At 41.8% G+C, this 8,873-nt stretch overlaps 1 long non-coding RNA gene across 2 annotated transcripts; it reads right to left on the bottom strand.

The window, feature by feature from the left end:
• Positions 1 to 241: 241 nt before the first annotated feature.
• LOC107049328 lies at positions 242 to 4,448 on the bottom strand. Of its 2 annotated transcripts, XR_005842496.2 has the most exons (3): positions 2,132 to 2,953; positions 1,743 to 1,905; positions 242 to 555 (listed from the first exon to the last, which is right to left on the bottom strand). It is a non-coding gene; the product is annotated as a zinc finger protein 532-like (long non-coding RNA). The 2 variants fall into 2 exon arrangements; XR_003072124.2 differs by having other exon boundaries at positions 1,743 to 4,448.
• Positions 4,449 to 8,873: the final 4,425 nt, after the last annotated feature.

Here is an 8,873-nt window from a genome sequence, read left to right as displayed (position 1 = left end):
TGGTTCGGTTCAGAGGAGGTAACTTGGAAGAAATGCCGAAATATCTTTCATTTTTTTCCATCTTGAACAAGTTTTGGTAATGGATGAACAAGTCTACAGTTAACTGTGTGGATTTTCTTAAAAGGACTATGTAGAAAATGACAAAAAGTAAGAAAAAGAGATGAAATACATGTAAGAACAAAGAAGAATAATGACGGAAATTAAATGAATTGTTTACAACTGAATTAAAAAAACCTTCATATTCCAGGCTTAACTCATATTTTTAATTAAATATTCATTTACCTTTCCATGTTCCTTCCTCATGTGGGAGATGTAAACGTCTCTCTGAGTGAAGAACCTATCACAATCCCAACATGTCCAGCCATGACTTGTGACTTTTTTAGGTTCTCCTTTCTTTATAGGAGATTTCCTCTTTAACTTTTCTGTTCTGTTGACAGATCTTGTGTCCTCTCTGTTGTGACTGGCTGAGTTCTGATTTGTGGATTTCGTACTCAGAGGCAAATTTATTCCCAGGTTTGGTGGCCCTTCCACGCTTTTCAAAGTTCCATGCATAGACTACAATAAATTTAAAAAGGAAAACAATTAACATAGATGTATATGATTGTACTGACAAAATGCTGAATACCCTCTGAATCATAAGTGTTCATCTACTTCTTTGTCATACTGTTACAGATCACATTCATAGAATCATAGAATGGTTTGGGTTGGAAGGGACCTTTAAGATCATCTAATTCCAACTCTCCTGCTATAGGCAGGGACACCTCCCACTAGACCAGGATGCTCAAAGCCCCATACAGCTGGATCTTGAATGCCTCCAGGGTAGGAGCATCTACAACCTCTCTAGTTTTAAGACCAACTGTTTTTCCAAGGCTTATGATTTTACTTTCAGTACATCTTCAGTGATTTCTGGGGGTTACAAGTACCACAGTTGAGGCTAAAATGATCATTTTAGATGTTTTCACTACTACAAATTCTACTATTTAAATAGCTTTAACAGTTACCAGGCACCAGATCATGTTAATAACAAGTTTCAGCACTGCTAATAGATTTGGTGTATTCAAAACAAGGTAACAGTGTATTTAAAATGTACAGCTAATAAGTGAAAGTCAGGGGGCTGCTGATTCTTAGTAATGTGATTTGAAGGACAACAGTAAATCTTCTCCAGTAAATTCCTTAATGCAGTTATAGGGATGTTGATGAGAAAATCCACTTCAAGTTTCCTTTTTTTTCCCCCCTTAAAAAATGTGTTCATGTGTATGTGCACACACATGTACTCTCACATACTTTCTACATCTATTCAAGAAATACACTGGTTCCCACTAGCAAGTTCTGAACATCAAAGACTTGATTTTGGCACGTACTCAGTGTTCTCAGCTCCTAACAATTGGAATAATATTTCAAATATAAATAATATAAGGCTCAGTAGTTGCTTGGATTGGACCAACTTCAGTAACCCCATTATTATTTTGATAAAATGACATACTGAATGCAATTCACTGAGATATTCTTAGTATATTGAAATCAGTGCCCATATAGAAAAAAATGAAGTGGTTACACCGCAGTTGCTGAAAGTTATACAAAATAAGACTTTAACACTTGTGAACATTATTCAGATTACTCTTTTGGAATCATTAACATTTTTTTCCAGCAGCCTTCTTGTAATTCTGAACCTTTAAAAAGGTATTTTTTTCAAATAATATATTGCATAACAAATAGTATCTTAAAAAGAGATGCCCACATACCTTGATATGATCCATCATAAGCTGTTTCTGTGCATACAAAAGAGAACAGTCTGGACACTTGAAAACAGACACTTTCTGGTTTTCAATGTGCTGATCGAAGTGGCGATAGAGCAGAGGTTGTAGAGTAAACACAGTATCACACATAGAGCATTTATATATTATTCTAAAAACAGAAGTACAATAAACAGTGTCAGTCATGTTGGTGATCTACCTGCAAGAATCATAATGTTAACTTTTTTCTCAGCAGAGACAAGATCTGACATTTAGGCAATTATTTCACACATCCTGAAAAAGGGTAAAATGCAACTAATTTAAAATATCCTCCAAAGTAAAAATAAAGCAGCAGTAGAAAAATAGAAAATAAAAATAAGCCAGAAAACAGCATATACCTGTTACATATGTAGCATCAACTTCTGCTTATGACACTCTGAAAGCAAAATGTTTTCAGTTATTGCATGAGTTCAGGAACTGAAGGACAAAGAATATACCTCTTTCAGGTTGCAAAGGCAATGTGTTTTTTGTGGAGTCACTGATTTGATCATAACCAGTAATGTACTCCAAGGTACACTTATTTTTATCAATGTATATGGCTTTGAGCCTCCTGAATGCCAGGTCTGGAACCTGTTAATGCTCTGAAACTTCCCAGGATGATAGTTCCCTGGTTTGCCATTACAAGCCTTTAAGAGTCCATCTATCAATGCAATGCACAGACACCACCAAAACCACAACTTCCCCTCTCAAGGCATATGCATTTCTTTTTACTTTGAAAATAAATGAAAGGAAATGTGAAAGAAAAGTAACACAAATTTGCAATAGATCATCAGATGAGAAAGAAACATGATCCATTGGCCATCTGTAGTAGTACTTCTGAGAAACTGCAGATAAAACAAAGGGAAGCCAGGTACAGGAACTGAGTGCAAGGATGGCCACAGCCTTCCCAACCCCACCAACCTGACACTGATGTCTATCCTAGAGAGTGGCTTTCTATTAAAAAAAACATCAACCCCAAACCTTGTTTTTTAGCACGCTATGTTTTCTCATTACCCACATAAATTACCCTCCAGGCAGTTTTCACCAACAGCACATTGTCCAAAGGAGACCACTCTGCACTGTGCTCTGAGACAACAAAAACAAGGACTTCAAAGTCTGAGCCATTCAGTGAGTCCAGATATTTGAAATAATGAAAAACACTACAGTTATTCACATGACCTGTGAAAAAATTATTTCTGTGCTCTATCAAGTTATCTCTTTCTTGTGGCTGTTTTTCTTTTGCTGCTTCTCACGTATGCCAATATATCTGTTATTTGCATTGCATCCCCTTAGGACCTATACTCATTGCTTTCTGCAGTGACCCTTCACAGTGGTTGCCTGCTCTGGGCAGCACAGAACAGTGCTGCTAGCTGTACCCAGTAATCACCAGGGCTCAGAAATGAGAGCCCCGCTGCTCCTCACTGCCATGCACAAATGTTTCTCAAACATCATTCAGAACTTGTATTCTAGTTTGCCATATTACTGCTGATGTCTACTCCTCAGAATCCTGACTGCTTGGATAATTCCTGTAAGATAGGTGTTAAAGAGCTTGCCAGAAATAAGGAATGCTTCTTGATGTTAAGTGGTAGGGGAAAAAACAAACAGATTTCTAAAATGCTGTTTCACCTCACACACCTCCCATCCATGTAGATCCTACATATCCTACTAACAGTTTTAACTGAGATTGTAAGAGACCATTCCTGGAAAATGAGTTGATGGATCACTGCCCAGGCAGATCAGCTGATGTGTATGCAGAAGAACTCTGTCCAGGCACAGTGCTATTACAGACAATGCTCTACAGGATGCACTGCTGAAGCTCTAAGGAAGAGCCAAAGGATTCACCAGTGGATCCCCACCCTTGGCTTCTGCACACAGCTGCTGAGCACGCTCCTCTAGCACCTTGCTCCTATCCCAGCACAACAGCTCAAGGTAACCTGAGGTAGTGCTTTTACTGCCAGCTGGTAAGTACTGCAGTTCTGTAGGGAATCTGCTGGTGAACATAGAGCCAGTACCAACTGCACACATTCCCTAACTCTGGGGTACCAAATACTTTTATCCCTTAAGACCTATCTCTTATAATGCTGTCTGCATCTCCAACTTCCTCCAAAAGTGAGGAAACATCAGAGCTGACTGCTCACCAACCTGCAAACACCAGAGAACCCTCAAGCTGCTGCTGCACAGCCTTCTAATGACCGCTGCCCTGAGCCATGCAGCACTCACTGATACAGTTTCTCCTGACAGGAGAACATCAGCCTGCTATAAACAATCTGACATGTCTGTCAACTTTTATATATATAAAATTTTTTATCTAAAAACATTCAGAGCTTAATATTTGTATTTTCTATGTCAGCCAAAAGACACTGATCTGTTCACAAAAGTGCAAAAACTATCCAGATTTCAGACTTAGGTCTCTGAGAAAATAACATATTAAATAAAATTAACAAAATTATCTATTAGTTTTTGTTGCTATCCACCAAGTATTTCTTCCAGTCACATTTAAAAGCACTACTTTCAATCCTACACACATGCAGCTGAGTGTTGGCTTGCTTTATAGCTGAAGTAACTGATATTCAACATGCAGTAGCTTAAAACCCTGTCCTGATTGTAAAGGCAGTTACAGTTTGTCAGGACCTAACACTCACAAAGCCCTGAGACAGGCAGTGCCTTGTACCGCACTGCCAGGATGGCTGCACACGACTGCTTCTGCTACCTGTGCTCACAGTGCAGGCATGGCACACACATACCTTGTCATTTTTCAGAAACCTGGTCAATAGTCACATATTATCTTGGAATTAATACACACGTATCTCACAGGAAAATACTGTCATATCAAATGGATGTGTGTATATTTAGTTAATTAGTTTGTTTCTCCTCAGATCGTTGCCGCTGTTTTTAATTATTTTGGGGTCCCGTTTCCCTTCCTGGAGGTGCAGATTTTGCGAAATCCCTCCGCCCCACTAGTCACAGAACCGGGCCAGACCAGCCCTTAAACCATCGACACACTTTAACTCTCAGTGCACTACATGATGTTATGATGTGGAATGTCAATAACCAAAAATCATAAAACCATGATACGTTTGAACCCCAATTAGGTTCTGGTCACACGTTTGGAATGGTGCAGAAGAAAGATAAAGTATTGAGAAGCAGTACTGAGATGTTGAGAAGCAGCTCTTGACTACCTATTCTGCACTGCAGGCGGTAGAACCGATAACTTAGAGTGCACAGGTTATTATTAAAGCAGCTTTGTTGCTCCAGAAGTGGGTAAAAGATCTAACCCACACACTTATTTTGAGCCCAATCACAAACAGTGTCGTGCTGGGTTGCCTACCTTAGTCAGAGAAGCCACCTGTCATCATCTCCACTGAAGGAAGAAGTGCAGAAGATAATCAGCCTAGTAACATATCACAGTGAGACACCTGAGGAATTGATGGCCTGTGTCTGTGACCAGGCGACAGCAGGCTCACGGACCACCAACTCCTCCCCAAAAAAGAGGCTGGGGGGGGTGGAGGGGTGGTTGTCAAAGGTTTACACTTCTGTTGGGCCTGGTTCTGTGACTAATGGAGCAGGGGGTCGCACGGACCCATGCCCCAAAGAAGGGTAAAAGGGAAGAGAGGGAAGGGTAGGGAGATGGGCCTGAAAACAAAACAGCAACAACAATCTGAAAAGAAAAGTTAATTAACTAAATATCATATCGGAATGCAAGATAACACAATATAATACAGTATAATTGGAATTGAGGCTAATAAATCAAATAAAATGAGAGAGAGCAAGTGTCCAAAATCGAGGCCTTACTCTAATGCTGAAGGTGAGACTGCTAGGGAGCACACAAACACAGATGAGCAGGGAAGGAAAAACAAAAGGGGCATGTCGTGACTTGCGCACAGTTTTTAACTTTCCCACTGAAACAAAAACAGAAATGGAACAGTGAGCCGCCTGGGAGATGACATAGTCCTTCCCTGTGAAGCAGGTACCTGGAAATTCAACAATCCATGGAACTGGAGCATTAACTCTTTAAATCCCAGGGCTCTACAAGGTGTTATGAAGTAGAATACTGTCACAGAGTCATCTAGATCAATCTATGCCCATGACAGCGGGGCAGTAGGCCCGTGGGCCGCATGGCTGCCAAAAATGGGAAGGGAAAAGGGAAAGGGGTAGGGAAACGGGAGCTGGGCTCAGAGAGGGAAAAAAGAATGGAGCAGCAACAGCAATCTCAGGAAGAAAACTGATTTTACTAACTATGATATTGGAATGCAGGATAACACAGTACAATACAATGTAATTGAAATTGAGGCTAATAAATCAAATAAATTAAGAGAGAAAGTTTCCAAAACCGAAAGGCCTTACTAGAATGAAGGCGCATGGCTTGGAAGCACACCCACCCCTATGCCTGGCAGTGAGAGAGAGAGATCCTGTGACTTCCATGACGTATCCTCCTTCTCTGACCGTGAGATCCTCTGGGATATACAGTTCTTCTCTTTTAAGAAGCAGGTATCCGGAGTATTAACTCTTGAATTACCCGTGCTGTACATGATGTCATGATGTGGAACACCAACAGCAAAATTACAAAACCACAACAAATACTGATAACAAAAGTACTAAAACCATGATATTCCTCCCCTTATTCCACATCACTACATCGTGCTCAGTATTTAAATATACAAACAAACAATAAATAACACACATTAAACACACACACATATATATACATACATGAAATTACAGACTGCACTCACTCAGCATCAAATTCCCATGTGGTACATATTGAACATCCCCATTTTTCTGCATCACCCACCAAGTGCACCCAGGTCCCTGGGCAAAAACAGTTCCATGAAGAGGTTTGCCCTTCCCAGAAGCTGGAAAGACCCACACCACTTTTCCCAACATGTTCTTTACATGTACTACAGGGACCTTATCTCGCTTGACAGTATGTAGGGAGCTGGCAGGACCATCACAATTGATAGATTCTCGAGTATTCGCCAACCAGGTGGCTTCGGCCAAATGCTTCTACCAGTGCTTAAATGCTCCGCCACCCATTGCTTTCAACATGGTTTTTAACAATCGATTGTATCATTCAATTTTACCAGAAGCTGGTGCATGATAGGGGATATGATAAAACCACTCAATGCCATGATCTTTGGCCCAAGTATTTACAAGGGAATTTTTGAAAGGAGTCCCATTATGTGATTCGACTCTCTCTGGGGTACCATGTCGCCAGAGAACTTGTTTCTCGAGGCCTAATATGGTGTTTCGGGCGGTAGCATGGGGTACTGCATATGTTTCAAGCCACCCAGTGGTTGCTTCCACCATGGTAAGCACATAACGCTTACCGTTGCAAGATCGTGGCAAGGTGATATAATCAACCTGCCACGCCTCCCCATATTTATACTTTTGCCATCGCCCTTCCTCCCAGAGAGGTTTCATCCTCTTGGCTTGTTTAATTATGGCACATGTTTCACAGTCATGTATAACTTGTTTGATAGCATCCGTAGTTAAGTCCACTCCACGGTCTCTAGCCCATTTATATGTTGCATCTCTTCCTTGATGACCCGAAGTTTCATGGGCCCACCGAGCTAGAAATAATTCACTCTTGTTCTACCAGTCCAAGTCTATTTGAGCCACGTCAATTTTGGCAGCTCGATCTACCTGATGGTTGTTTTGCTGTTCTTCAGTAGCCCGATTCTTGGGCACATGAGCATCTACATGGCACACTTTTACAACCATATTCTTTATTCGGGCAGCAATGTCTTTCCACAGTTCAGCAGCCCAAACAGGTTTACCCCTTCTTTGCCAGTTATTTTGCTCCCAGTGCTGTAACCACCCCCATAAGGCATTCGCCACCATCCATGAGTCAGTATAAAGATAAAGCATTGGCCACCTCTCCTGTTCAGCAACATCTAAGGCCAGCTGGACAGCCTTTACCTCTGCAAATTGGCTTGATTCCCCTTTACCTTCAGTGGTCTCTGCTACCTGTCGTGTGGGGCTCCACACAGCAGCTTTCCATCTGCGATACTTCCCCACAATACGATACGATCCATCTGTGAACAGGGCATATTTCTTTTCATTTTCTGGTAGTTCATTGTATGGTGGGGCCTCTTTAGCATGCGATACCTCTTCTGCTGGTGACGTTCCAAACTTTTTACCTTCAGTCCATGATCACCTCTAAGATTCCTGGACAACTGAGGTTCCCCATCCGAGCTCATTACGTAATCAACGCAATCCACTTGCTCCAAGTGGCATCAGTAGAATGATGGGTGGAGGGAACCTTCCCCCTTGCACATCCAGTTTAGCACTGGCAATCGAGGTGCTAGAAGGAGCTGCGTTTCAGTACCAATTACTTAAGAAACAACTTGAATCCTCTCATACGCAGCTAAGATCTCCTTCGTAGTTGGAGTGCAGTACTCTTCTGACCCTCTGTACACTCAACTACAGAATCTCAGGGGTCGGCCTCAGGTCTCTCGTGAAGCTCCTTGCCACAAACTCCAGGTGGGACCTTTCTCTCCAGCAGCAGTGTAGAGGATGTTCTTTACATCCTGTCACGTCCGTACTGGCAAAATGGCCATGGCACAGGCTATCTCCTGCTTAATCTGCTCAAATGCCTGCTGCTGCTCAAGACTCCACACAAAATTATACTTCTGCATCACCTGATAAAGGGGGCTTACAATGAGGCTATAGTTTGGAACGTGCATTCTCCAAACGCCCACTACACCCAGAAAAGATTGTGTCTCTTTCTTATTAATGGGCGGAGACATGGCAGTGATTTTGTCAATCACATCTGCTGGGATGTGACGGCGCCCATCTTGCCACTTTATACCTAGGAACTGAATCTCCTGGGCAGGTCCTTTCACTTTGCTTCGCTTAATAGCAAAACCAGCTTGCAGAAGAATTTGGATTATTTGCTCTCCTTTCTCAAAAACATCTTCTGCTGTATCGCCCCACACAACAATATCATCAATGTATTGCAGATGCTCCAGAGCACTGCCCTGTTCCAATACAGTTTGGATTAATCCGTGGCAAATGGTTGGGCTGTGTTTCCACCCCTGGGGCAAATGGTTCCAGGTATACTGAACACCCCTCCAGGTGAAGGCAAATATCGGCCTGCAC

The sequence above is a fragment of the Gallus gallus genome, chromosome W (genome assembly GCF_016699485.2).
Source record: "Gallus gallus isolate bGalGal1 chromosome W, bGalGal1.mat.broiler.GRCg7b, whole genome shotgun sequence".
Lineage (NCBI taxonomy): Eukaryota > Metazoa > Chordata > Aves > Galliformes > Phasianidae > Gallus > Gallus gallus.
The sequence above is the reverse complement of the archived record's forward strand: the minus strand, read 5'-3'. Positions and strand labels throughout refer to the sequence as shown.